The sequence below is a fragment of the Chroicocephalus ridibundus genome, chromosome 2, assembly GCF_963924245.1.
Source record: "Chroicocephalus ridibundus chromosome 2, bChrRid1.1, whole genome shotgun sequence".
Taxonomy (NCBI): domain Eukaryota; kingdom Metazoa; phylum Chordata; class Aves; order Charadriiformes; family Laridae; genus Chroicocephalus; species Chroicocephalus ridibundus.
In genome coordinates, this window is record NC_086285.1 from 63,596,148 (window position 1) to 63,609,349 (window position 13,202).

The following is a 13,202-nucleotide window of genomic DNA, read 5'->3' on the forward strand; positions in this document are numbered from 1 at the left end:
GGGTTAAATTATTTAAATAGCAGGTTAGGATATACAGCAGAACCAGAGTTGTTTTTGCAAAGCCTTCTCACCAGTGCTGGTGTGGCAGGTTTCCAATGAAAGCCTACTCTTCAACTCGGTGAGAACACAATTCTACGCTTTTGCTGACAGTGGAATGAGTGGATGGTAACCCATCCACCCAAGTAGTAATAACTTACTACTGTTTTGTGTATAAATTTATTATTTAATCCATTTTTTAATTGCAACAGCAGGAGTAATACTAGTAAGTATGTATAAAGATTACTCACGTGCACATATATATACGCACAAATATATACACACATCTGCGTATAAACATTTATCTCACAGTGGCCTGTATCAGCCTCTTCAGGAAGAGCACATTTGGCCGTTGTGGAGAATTTAGTGATTTATTTTAGGAAAGAATCCACATTCTGTGAGTTAATACTTTTAACTTTGGATTTCAAGTACAAAGAGCAATCAAAGATGCAGGATCAATCTGTTTGATCTGTTCGGTAAGTTATACGCAGCGTTGTCTAGCTATAAGTGTGCAAAAAGGTTTGAAGGATGCCTCTGGATTGTTGTATTCTAAAATGCACCCATCAGCAGCAGTTCATTTTCCTCTGAGTTAGCAACACTCTGGTTCCTCCTGGTCAGGGCCAGAAAAGCAGCTTCCAAGTACCAGTGCGGGCGCTGACGTTAGTCATTGACATTATCGACCGCCAACCATCCGCAGAAGTTCAGTTCCTCTGGCAGGAGAGAGTAACTTTAAATATTTGTAGCCATTAATTGCTTGCAGAAACTGAGTTGTTGCGCGCGAGGCTGTGGTAGTATCGTCATTAGCAATGGCTGTGCACACTGGCAGCTCAGCTGAGCGCTGACTTCATCCAGACCAGGAGTAGGCACCTGACTACACGCTCCTGACTTGGCCAGAATACAAGATCTGGCAACGTGCACTCCAGCCCAGAAAGCCAACCGCATGCTGGGCTGCATCAAAAGCAGCGTGGCCAGCAGGGCGAGGGAGGGGATTCTGCCCCTCTGCTCCGCTCTGGTGAGACCCCACCTGGAGTACTGTGTCCAGCTCTGGAGTCCTCAGCACAAGAAGGACATGGACCTGTTGGAATGGGTCCAGCAGAGGGCCACAAAGATGGTCTAAGGGCTGGAGCACCTCTGCTGTGAGGACAGGCTGAGAGAGTTGGGGTTGTTCAGCCTGGAGAAGAGAAGGCTCCGGGGAGACCTTAGAGCCCCTTCCAGGCCCAAAAGGGGGCCTACAGGAAGGATGGGGAGGGACTCTTGATCAGGGAGTGTAGTGATAGGACGAGGGGTAACGGTTTCAAACTGAAGGAGGGTAGATTTAGATTGGATATTAGGAAGAAATTCTTTACTGTGAGGGTGGTGAGGCACCAGAACAGGCTGCCCTGGGAAGCTGGAACTGGGTGATCTTTAAGGTCCCTTCTAACCTGAACCATTCTATGATTCTATGATCCAGCAAGCAGCCCATCTGGTTTTTATGCTGGAAAACAAATGCCGTCGTAAACACATTCTCTGTGCACGTGCTAAATCTGTCAGGTTGTGCGTTTTGCTTTTTTTAACAGATTTAAAGTGGCAATGACAACTCTGGATGAGCAGCTCATGGCTTTTTGTGGCATTTTCTTAAGTGCTGCTCAGACCTGTAACGCTGGACTTAACCGTGTCCCAGAAGCGCAGCTTTAAGGGCTCATTCAAGACCCAGATGAGTCAAAGATGTGAGAAGTGCGAATACACATGCACATGAAGGCGAAGTAACTTAGGTTTTGACTTTCCCAAGCAATATGTGGAGGATGTGTGTCTTTTTGATTTCTGACTGCTTCTAGTACGCTCTAAGACAACATGGATCCTTAATTCCAGTGCTGCGCTACACAGGTTTTATCAATACTAGCGCGCCCGCAAGTAACTAAAGTGTTGGATAAAATAATGTATTAAAAAAATCATCAGATGTGGCCTTCTCTGTGCAATGGAAACCAGTAGGTTTAGATTCCCTGTTTTCATAAATCTCATTTGATTGAAACTTGATTTTCTTAAAGGCATGGGATACCACCACAAAACCATAAGTTGGCATTTACAAAGCTTTTATGACTGAATTTTCTAGGGTTTTGTGTTGCTATTGTTTTTACTCCCCCCAAAAAAAGGCTATTTGGAATTGCTGATATTATTTCTTCAGCTTATGGTTAAAACAAGGCACTACGTAAATTACATGCCATGTCCCTTCATCGCTCCTCCTTGTTGCCGTGTCCTTCACTGCAGCATAGCGAAGACTATGGGCACTGGAAAAGTTTAGAGAATTGCTTGCAGAGTTAGTCACAGTCATTTTAACAATATGAAAACAGACGCCTATCTCTTCTTCCATATTCTTGGAGTCTTTCCACAATTCCTATCAGCACATAGCTCCCAGCTTTTTTTTTTTTTTCCCATTAGTTGCACTAACTGTGACTTGAACATTTACTTGTCAGTACAAATGAACAGTAGTGCGTGTATAGAAATGTTTTATTACCACAGCAGCTCTTTTCCTGTGTCCCATCAAATCGACTTGAAAATTGCAGAGTATTTAATTAAAAGTAAAATACCTCTCTTGACTCCAACCTGCAGTGGAAGCTTGTGTGTTAGCATCGCTAGTGTATCTATCTGTGGTTCTGCTGATGAATCCCACATTGCAAGTCACGAATTAAGTTTTCCAAGTCTTTTTTATTTTTTTTAGTTGTGTTTTTTTTTTCTCCAAATGAAACAACTGCTGTCGTTTCACAACTTTCCGTTTGAATTCTGATGCCAGACGTGGACTTCCCCTGCTTATGACACACTGTAAAAAAGAAGGAATTCGGTTAGCTATCTTCCAGAGTTTATCTATCTCAACACAGCTAGCAGTTCCTGATGCATTTAAAAGATGGTATCACAGTAACAGATACCTACTTCTGCGTAGTACAAGGTTTGCCCTCATTATTTTGCAACTAATGACCACCACGGTATTAACAGGGTATAGAGAGTTGTGACTCTAAACACTCCAATCACAATTTCACACGTGTTCAGCTCTTCAGTCAAAGCCAGTGAAATTATGGCCTCTAATCATATCCTGAAATGTATTAATTACGAAATACTGTCTTTCTAGCTTTAGAAGGTTACAACAGGAGCAACTACAGGCAGAAAGAGTCAGCGGAATGAAACCAAATACAGAATGTTTATTACAAACAGGAAAGAGAGATGGAAACTATTTCCATCCATATGGGATATAATGGGGATGCACCATCACCAGCAAGCTCAAGTGTTGAGTGATATTAGTTGTTTAGCGTAAATACGTAAGTTTTAATTAGAATAAATTACTTAGGATTATAATATGGTTTGATTTGTGCTGTTTGCCTGGCTTTACTTAGCATGAGTAGCTAGCTTTGCTGAAGCCTATAGGCCATGATAGACTTATTTTTCTTAGTAATTTTCCTAGCAGCTGGTACAGTGCTGCATTTAGTCTTTTACTATGGGGAAAATGTTGATATCACACTGATGTTTTGACAGCATGTTTACCAACTCTGGGACTCTTCAGTTCTCCACATTCTGCCAGTGCCTGCAGGGGCACATGGAGTGTAAACCAGAAGATAAGGAGGCTCCAACCCTCATCTGAAACTGCAAATCAACAGGGTAAGAGCCTGCCTGCCTGGACACAGAAAAAGAATCCAATAAGATGTTAGAAGACCCCCAGACTAAAAGTCACCATTGGACTAAAAGAGGCGTGGACAATGTGTGAAGAGCACGTGGGGGGCGGGTGTATGGATCACAAGGGTATAATTGCCCAGGGATTTCTTTTTTCAGGGTCCCTCTCTTTGGAGGCACCCGGCCCAGGCTCTCCTTCCTGCTGTACCTTCCACTTAAATTAATTATTTTATAAAATCCGATGCCTGAGACTCTGCTGTGGGAAAGCTGGGGTCAAGCGCGTGCGCGCGTGCGTCCGCCCTGCTGAGCCTGAAGCTGGGTTAACCCGCCTACCCTTTAAATATTCAAACCACAGAGGTCTGCAGCTGAACCAGCCACCCGTGGTTCCTATCTTGCCCGCGGAGAGAAATAAGCATTTTCAGGGCGAGTCAGATGGTGGTGTATTTTAAATATGTGTTGTAGGGTAAGAAAGATTGTGCTCTAGGAATGCCTGCCCGGTCAGAGGGGAGCTGCCCTCACTGCCCTAAGGAACAGTGCACGGGGTAACTCCTCAAGAGCGCGTTTCATTATTCTTAGAGTGATTATTTTTTTTTCTTTTTTTTTAGCCAGGTTTAAGCATACTCAAAAGTATGCAAGGGGTTGATTACAATCCGGTACTAGCACATCTGTTGTGTTCACAGAGAGAAGTTTCTCTTGGCAAGCGTTTAAAAACTTCAGAGGCAAACAACATCGGTGTGGGCAAAGGCCAGAGACTCAGAAATTCTCTTTGAGCTTTTCACACCATTGTTATTGCATCAAGGATCTGGGTAGTACAGAAGCGCCACTTGAGGCACAAAATGTCACCATTACTGTGACCCGTCTTGCTCTGATGGTGTAACTCGTGATCCACTGTGGCTCATGTTCATTTTCTGCTATGCAATTAGAAGAAGCACGCTCGTGCTTGCGCTCAACAAGTAAATAAAATAAAATAGCAAATACCCACGTCAATAAGCAGGCCGAGTTAACACCACCGGAACGAACTCCGGAAATGAACTAATTATTCAGTATTTGTTCTCAATGCCATAATAAAATTTCCAAAACGGAACAGTTCACCTGAGTTTCCTTTGTATGGCACTGTTGTTGTACATCAGACACGAGCTGATCCAGGTGAAGACAAAGGCGGCATGCGTGTAGCAACTGTGTTGTCCCGCCATACTCTGATTTTTTTTAACAGCAGAGTAGATGTTTCATACTAGACCATAGCCAGAACATTTATTCTTAGTAAACGCGTGTGCAGCTGCTGCTGATCTTTGATAACTTTTTTACTGCGTACCGCAATAGACTTACATTATTATTGACAGATGCCAGTCTTCCAAGGACACATTCATAATCTGGCAAGGGACGCGAAGGGCGACCAAAAAACATTTTGACAAGTACATAAAAAGGAAAACTAGGGAAAACGTGGCCCCTCTGCGAAACGCAGCAGGGAGGGGCTGGTGACACAGGAGATGGACCAGGCCAAGGTACTCAAGGCCGCCTTCACCTCAGACTTTACTAAGACAAGGCTTCAGAAACTCCACGTGCCTGAGACAAGAGGGGAGGTCTGTAGCAGGGAAGACTTACTCCTCCTTGGTGGAGGAGCACCCAGTTAGGGCACATTTAAACGCAGTGGACATACATCAGTCCATGGGCCCGGACAGGTTGCACCCATGAGCATGGAGGGAGCCAGCAAATGCCAGTGTGATGAAGGGGCTGGGGCATCTCACCCTTGAGGAAAGGCTGGGAGAGTGGGAACTGTTCAGCCTGGAGAAGAGAAGGCTCGAGGAGGAAGCAGGGGGAGGGATCACATCAATGTGTGTGGATGCTTGAAAGGAGGGAACGGAGAAGCGTGAGCCAGGGTCGTCTCAGCAGAGCCTGCTGACAGGACAAGAGGCCACAGGCACAAATGAGAAACCCCAAATTCCATCTGAACACAAGGAAACACTCCTACTGTGAGACTGGTCAAGCCTGGAGAAGGTCAAGGTTGCCTGGAGAAGCTGAATAGATCATCCATCCTTGAAGACATTCAACACATGATTGGGCACAGTCCTGGGCTCTAGGTGGCCCTGCTTTGAGCAGGGGTTGGATTAGATGATCTGAAGAGGTCTCTTGCCGCCTCAACCATTGTGTGATTCCATAATAAAGCTTGGAGAAGCTGAAAAGTAGCACTATACATGTTAACCATTTTGCTGGTCTCCTCACTTATTTTGCATTTTAAAAATGTGGCTAATTTCCAGTATTTGACACTCTGATTCATGCCATATTTTCTCTTTGCAAGTTAATTCCAGATCAACCACCCCATTGCAGCAACACATATCACGTAACAAATATCAGATACCTTTGCAGTGTTTCACCTTGCGCATCCAACCCACCTGTAGCCATCCCACGGAGCGCTGTGCTGCATCCACCAGGGAGGTATTTGACACTGGCACCGACTCGGCAAGGAGGTTGAATTTGTCCAGTCCCTACCTGTCAGAATTAAAGTAGCTAAACATCCAGCAGCCCCCCTCTTGACAAGAACAAAAGCTCTGTGTATTACTATTACGATAGCTCTGTGGTTGAAAAGAGTCAAGTGAGTTGAAAATGTACTACACACATATTTCTCAAAGGTATGTATTTTTCCTTGTATGTTATGGCCCTTCCTGCAGTGTCAAATGAAAGGTCTTGCCTCAAATTCACAGCTTGGTGACTCACAGCCGTAACCCAGCTATCTCTACTGTGAACATTTAGCACCCAGATCACTCCTCTAGGGTTCAGGATGTTCACTTTGGACTACTTGTGTTAAAACTTTGGATTTATTTTTTGTTTAAGGTTTGTTTTTATTTATGGCTTCAAAATGATAACCCTTTAATACAGAAATCTTCTACTCCCCCAAATTTGTATCATTTTCAGAGGATACTGCTGTTATGTCTTCAGCAACTCAAAAGATTTTTCGTAGATTGTATTACTGTGGTGATTTTTTTACAAGACGGATCTCGTATGCGCTAAGGGCCTTTTTAGAAATGCTTCTGCGGACTGTAACAGGAACTGAAAGCGGTTCCTAAGTCGTACGAGGTGTTTGGCTCAGATTTGTATTTGCTGAAGGCAGCATGCCAAAGTTTCTGAGAGGGAATATAACCTTCCTTGAATTCAATACAGAAAGAGCTAGGGACCAAGTGGGAAACATTTGTTTTGATTGACTCAAGGGGACATCATGCTCTTGTGGTTCTAAAACAAAACTTCAACCCAAAGATTAAAAATACAAACACTGGCCAGGGTTGTATTCCCCACAGAAATCCCGTAGGTGGCATCACAGCAAAACTTTAACTACATTTCAGCTGCTTTTAATTTAGAAGGAATGCGACTGGTTTGGGATTTTTTTTTTTAATTTTTTTTTTTAAAAGCTAGCACTTTTCTACAGCTCCAGCTCTATCTTCTATGCCACTTCATTCTCAAAATCAAATCTGCACAGGCCCGATAAGTCTCTCTCGCTTTGCATAAATTCACTTTCTCCTGCCGATGGCCACCGGGAAGTATTCAGGACTGCTCCGAGAATGTAATTCTCTAGTACATAAACGGGAACGTTGCTTTTGAACAGCTTTTGAGAAGCACAGCTGACATCAAGGACAGGTACGGATGTATTAAATTTTTGGCATGGAAATGAGACAAATCCATAACAATAATTTTTGTCACTAGCAATCTCCAAAGCTCATTTAACTGGGTATTTCAAGAGGCTCATCAGACATGGATAGGGAGATATATACACACTCTCTCAAGGTTTCAACCCTTGTGAGCAAAGAAGTGAATATTTTTAAGATTCTTGGAAAACCCTGGTTGTTCAGGGAACTCACGCGCACAGACATGAAAATACCATGAATTACAGTAAATTCAGCATTATTGCCCTAATTCAAAGAAGGAAAACCAGCAAATGAGGAACTCGGGTGATGCCACCAGAGAAAACCAGAAAGGACAAGAGAAGCTAAACCTTCCACGGTGTGTTTGGCAATGTCACAGGCCCTGGACTGTTCGTCCAGCATTGTTTGTTTGCATGCAGAAGGAACGTCATGGATTACTAGTACATTAACATCTGAATCATAACCAGTAGACATCAGCACCATTTTGTCTCTGATATCAGGGGCTTCCACAGGGGGAGGACTGAGAAGATAGGTGAGGAGCCAAGGTACACACAATCCAGGCCCCAGTTCAGAGAGCTGAACATCCTGCCCTGCTGCTGATGACCATCAGGGCGCAGCGACCCTCGCTCCAACTACAGCGATGTTGAACTGTTTGATGTGCAACCACCTGGGCACAACGTATACAACCTGCTGTTGAAAGAAAAGAAAAAAAGGATGCAAGTGGAGGCAGGGATGTCCTTAGGCTGAGCCTCAATTACGTGCCCGACCCAACCCTCTGCTTCTCCCTTGCAGCCCTCCCATGTGGTTTCTGGGGCTCCCTGCACTGGTTGCAGCGTGAGCGGATCATTCTCTGTCACGTTGTCTTTGAAACCCCCCCAGCTACACACACAGTGAGTCTCGAACTAAAAAAGCACCCAGTATTGCTCCCAGGATTTCTTCAGGCATGTTCTCCAGCAGAGGTCTCTCCTCTCAGAGACCTCCCACCCAGCTTCTGGAGGTCTCAAGCTACATAACCCCAGCGTTACAGACTGCAGCTCAGACCCCTCATGGACATGGGATAGGTGAGCAGAAGCTGACTTGTCATATGAGCACAAATGGTATATTTTTATTTAGCAGTACGGAGGGAAAGGAAGGAAAAGAAAAAAACAAACAAACAAACAGAAAAAAAACCCCTACCCTTACAGGGCTTATCACTCTTAGGGTGATAAGGTGACAGGGTTTGTCACGAACATAGTATTTCCAGCACAGCTCATCCCTCCTATCTCACCTGAGTCTGCTTATAGGGTTTGTGAATTCATCTGTCTAAAACTGCCTGTTTAAATCTTTGCCCTTCTGATTCCTTTAAAAATCCACCTTCTTCCACCCGCAGAGACGGAACAGGGCTGGCCCCACCAGCTAAACATCTTCTAATAATGATGTGTCTGTTAATTAAAAGTTTTATGGCTGTGGATTTCCCCAAGAGAAATCTGCATTTCTCAGCATGATATAAATACTCCATCTACAGCATGAAAATCTGACCAGCAAAACCAAGCAGATCTAACAACATTCAGTCACAAAGCAAAAGTTACGCATATAACAGAGATTGCGGGGACAGTTACCACTTCTCTTCCACCTACTTCAAAACCAATGGATAGAAAGTGTGAAAACCACACCAATACTTTCAGGTACTTCTCTGCGCAGTGGATCTCATTGCCCCAGAGGTACACGTAGCTCAGGCAACAGAAACAGCAGGAAGCACACAGAAGCATCTACTCTGAGAAAATGTCTTATTTTTTTACAATACATGTCTTTGCCGAGTTCTGTTCCCCCAGGAGCCTTGAACCTTGAGGAGGTTTTTATTGCTGTTGGTGTTGGTCCGGGTCATCCCCTTCTCCCCCAAAACTAAGGCATTCAGAATTGTACATGCAATTTTTTAAATAATTTTTGTTAGAATATTTTAAATTTTTATATAAGTATTCCACATTTTATTTCTTAGAATAATAAAATTTTGGAATAATTTTTATTAGAAAGCCTCTGGTCCAAGCTAACACACCTGATAAAGAACAGAAAGGGTATCAGAAAAATCTGGTGGCAGATGTCTTTGCCCGCAAGAAGGACCTCTGCTCTGCCAGAGCAGAGGTGGACCTCCGGCAGCCCTGGGTCCCTTCGGCACAGTGGCACCAGCCAAGCTCAGCCTCACACCCCAGAGAGGGTCCCCCCATCGCACTGCCCACCCCCACAGCCCCCCGACATCCAGGGACCCCAGCTCCTCTTCGCAGTCAAAACCGCATTCAGCAAAATCCAGGCCCTTCCAAACACGTGCCAGAGAGATAAAGCGAGTGCGAGCCCACCGCCCCCACAGACGTTTTGGAAACCCACCTGCAGAAGCCATCCCTCACGCGGCTTTTAGTGGGGAGCTCACGATCCCCTTCAAGACATCACTCCAGCCAAGGTGAAACGCACCTGCACGTCCTAACCACAGTAAGCACCCTGCCCTCGTTAGCTGGGCTTCCAGCCCATCACCAGGCTACGTCTTTTTGCAGCAGCTGGCAGATGGTTGTTCCAGGGGAGGCTGCCCCACGCAGTGCTACGCTTGCCACCAGCTCATTTCTGTCGTTACTTTCTGTCAGCTGGGCTCAGACATCCTCTGGAGATTCCCAGAGGCGCACACCAGCAGCCGAAATGCACGGAGTGAGGCCTCTGGAGGTCTGGCGGCAGCTGGCACAGCCGCTCAGCCTGGCGGACGCTCTCCAGAGACGGCGGAGGAAGCAGCTCAGTCGGCAGGAGAGGCCCTCACGCCCACCCCCAGTGCCGCTGCCAGGAACCTTCGCCCACCAAAAGGCAAGAAGCCAGGTCCTGAGCCTGGGCAGCCACCTCTGTTCTACCAGGTGCAGCCACCTTACACACCTCCCCTCAGCTAAAGTGCCCGTGCTTATCTCAAAGCCAGCTTTCCGCCCAAACCGCACTTGTTTCTGAACCTCATGGCCCTGACCCTAGCGCAGGTTCGGTAGGATGCCGGGCCGAGTGCACACGTGGTCGCACTTTAACCTCAGCTTGTGCCAAGGTTACCCCTGGCCTTTAGCAGCGGCAGCCACACAGGTGAATCTGTGCTGGCCGAGCTCTCTGCACGCCTGTTTATAAATCGTGATGTTGTCATATGAAATCCCAGCCCTCAAGTTCTTCAGATACAATACCGGCTCTTCTCTACGCCAATGCTGCCTGACAGCTTTTCGTCCAGTAACAAGTTTGGTTAATAGATTTGCACTTCTTGTATCATTAATACCATTAATAAGATCCATCCCAACTACTACCTTAAAATGAGCTGTTATTCCAAAATAAGCACACCAAGACAAGAGTAGATTCAGCTGCGCTGCTCACGCTCTGCTAAGGCATGGTGCTTCATACAAGACAGTTGTTGATCAGCCCACCTTACACTTTTACCTCCGTTAAGGATCACATGCAATCGCTATAGCATTAATCAGACAGAACTTAATCCCGTGCAGGATGACACATACAGCAGACCACCAACGCTTTCAAGGGTAACTACCTGTTTTAGGGTAAGCAATGCCCTCGCAGCCCTAAATCTTTACCCAGATCAAGAGAGGAGACTGTTCTTAGCGCTCCGAAAAGCTTGTAATTGAGTCCTTGGTCTCTAGCATAGTGTGTGATGCCAGTCCCAGGACAGACAATATTGCGTGTCTGTGCTATGCACGACGACTTCATAACTGAAGTGGTTAAGGGCGCTTGTCCTTCATGACCTAGAAATGATTTCACAACGCATGTTCCAGAACTAGGTCCTTACGTGCCAAAAACTGTATTCTCACAGAGGCTCCAACGGCATCCTTTCTGCACCTCCTTCTCTAAAAGGTGTCACTGCTGGCATACCATGTGCTGACAGTAACAAGCCCAGTCCACAAGAGAAAGTCTTCCACATCTCATACATGTTTTGGGATCCGGTACCTACGTAAAAAGAGAAACAGTCACAGCTGCGGCTTGCCTGTCAAGACAGACAACTGAAATGAGAAATGAAATAAGTAGGCACTAAAGCAAGGTGTTAGGTCAGACTTTACATGCAGCACCACAAACTTCTGCTTCATTCCTGAATACCCTCAATTTGTCCTTTTCACATATATTTTGCAGAGGAAGGAGTGAAAATTCTTCTGACCTTTAAAACAAGCCATGCACATTTTCTGAAGGGATTTTTTGTTTTTTTTTCCCTTGCATTAGACTGCAGCTTTTTTCTTTGTGTATCTGTACTTTGCTACTTAGCATCAAGTTATCTTTCCTAGAAAAATGTGCTCACGGTTAAGTTTGACAAACGTGTATTTGAAACTGGCACAGCCAGCTACAGTAGAATTACAGTTTTATAGAGATGGTTGTTTGGAATTGCACACCCAACATTATATTTAACAGCTACTTAAGTAAGCCCCTAAGCTTTCCTGAACAACTTAAAACAATGAAGAGGGAAAAAAAACCAGTCTGATGCAGTGGTGAACTATAGTATTCAACACAAGAATACAGTACTGAAAACCAATTACAAGGGTGTTTTGTCTTTTGTCCCCTACCAAAACATCCGTTTACCAACCAGTAACAACTTAACTCCCAGCACATGTATACAGAAGAAACACGACCAAGTCACATTATAATAATACGCCTTCCTGTTACACATTCAAACAGCATTATCAAACTATTTCACAAGCACAATTTTTCTGCTCAAAAATTCAAGACACCACAACAAAATAGTTCTCAAACACAGAGACTTCTCCAGACCAATATATTTCAGATGCAGAATACACGCAGGTGCGGGGTTTTTTTTATATTCCCATAAAGAACAAGTACTTTCTACAACCATCCTGCAGACCAACCAGTATTTTTCACAACCAGACATCTTTTACAGTGGACCAGAGCGTCATCCACATGCTTTAAGGACGTGCATTCGGAAAGCCTGCTGCAGAGGGCAGGTCCTTTGGTAGATTTGTTTTCCCCGAGAGCATATACCAGGAGCGTTAGGCTCTGCCCATAGAAAAGTGCCAGAAAGGCATTTACCACGCTGCCCATGCTTAGCCCTGGACAGGATCTTTCCAGACTAACGCTTTCTAACCGAATGACTTCACATGTGAGAAGCCTACAGCAAATGCCACTGATTCAACTTTGCTGTTTTCAGGCCCTTTGGCTTTTCTGAAAACCACGACCATACTGTGTCTCAGTCACTACTTTCACATTTCAAAATTCATCTGGTTTTTGTTCATTTCTACAGTTCTCATTTAATGAAAGGAGGAGCATTTAGTGAGAGCAAATTAGTACCGAGATTTAAGAACATCAGTCTCTGGGAAAATATGCAGCTGTCAGAATCTGAGATAATAGAAGACACTACTATAATGCACTAAAGTCCACCTAAACCATCTGGATCTAAGTTCTTTGTCTTACTTTCTTTTTGTGTCTTTTAACAGCTATTTTGCACCAAAAGAAACTGTCACATCGAGTTCCCTCGATGGGGGGGGGGATAGGTAATCATTTGCACACACACCTAAAAGAAAGTTAGAAGGCTGGTTTATTTGAAACTGTGAAATCAAAGACCAATAAATAGAACACTTAACATCCCCATTGTACACTAGGTAGGAAAACTCTGGTAAGACTGGATTGCTCCCTTGGTGTCCCAAGCATGGATGAACCCTGAAATGACTTCCCAGTTCCCCACTCCATGCCACGCTGTTATCTCAAGAACAACCTTTCATGGCAAGCTCTCTGCACGCTGCCAAATTCCTCCCTGCCGGACTTTCATCTGCACCAGCAGAACTACCCCAAAAATTACAGGGCTCACAGTATCAAGGTCTAAAGAGTGAAAATGAGTGCCTAGATTTCAGAACTTCTATAGAGCATCCCTCTTCCTCCCTCAGAGCCCTCCAAACTGGTTCATGA

The 13,202-nt window shown here is 44.8% G+C and overlaps 1 long non-coding RNA gene across 1 annotated transcript; it reads right to left on the reverse strand.

The window, feature by feature from the left end:
* Nucleotides 1-1,831: 1,831 nt before the first annotated feature.
* On the reverse strand, nucleotides 1,832-11,240 carry LOC134511564 (uncharacterized). Its single transcript, XR_010069906.1, has 3 exons — nucleotides 11,086-11,240; nucleotides 6,063-7,994; nucleotides 1,832-5,845 (listed from the first exon to the last, which is right to left on the reverse strand). It is a non-coding gene; the product is annotated as an uncharacterized LOC134511564 (long non-coding RNA).
* Between the last annotated feature and the right edge of the window lie 1,962 nt (nucleotides 11,241-13,202).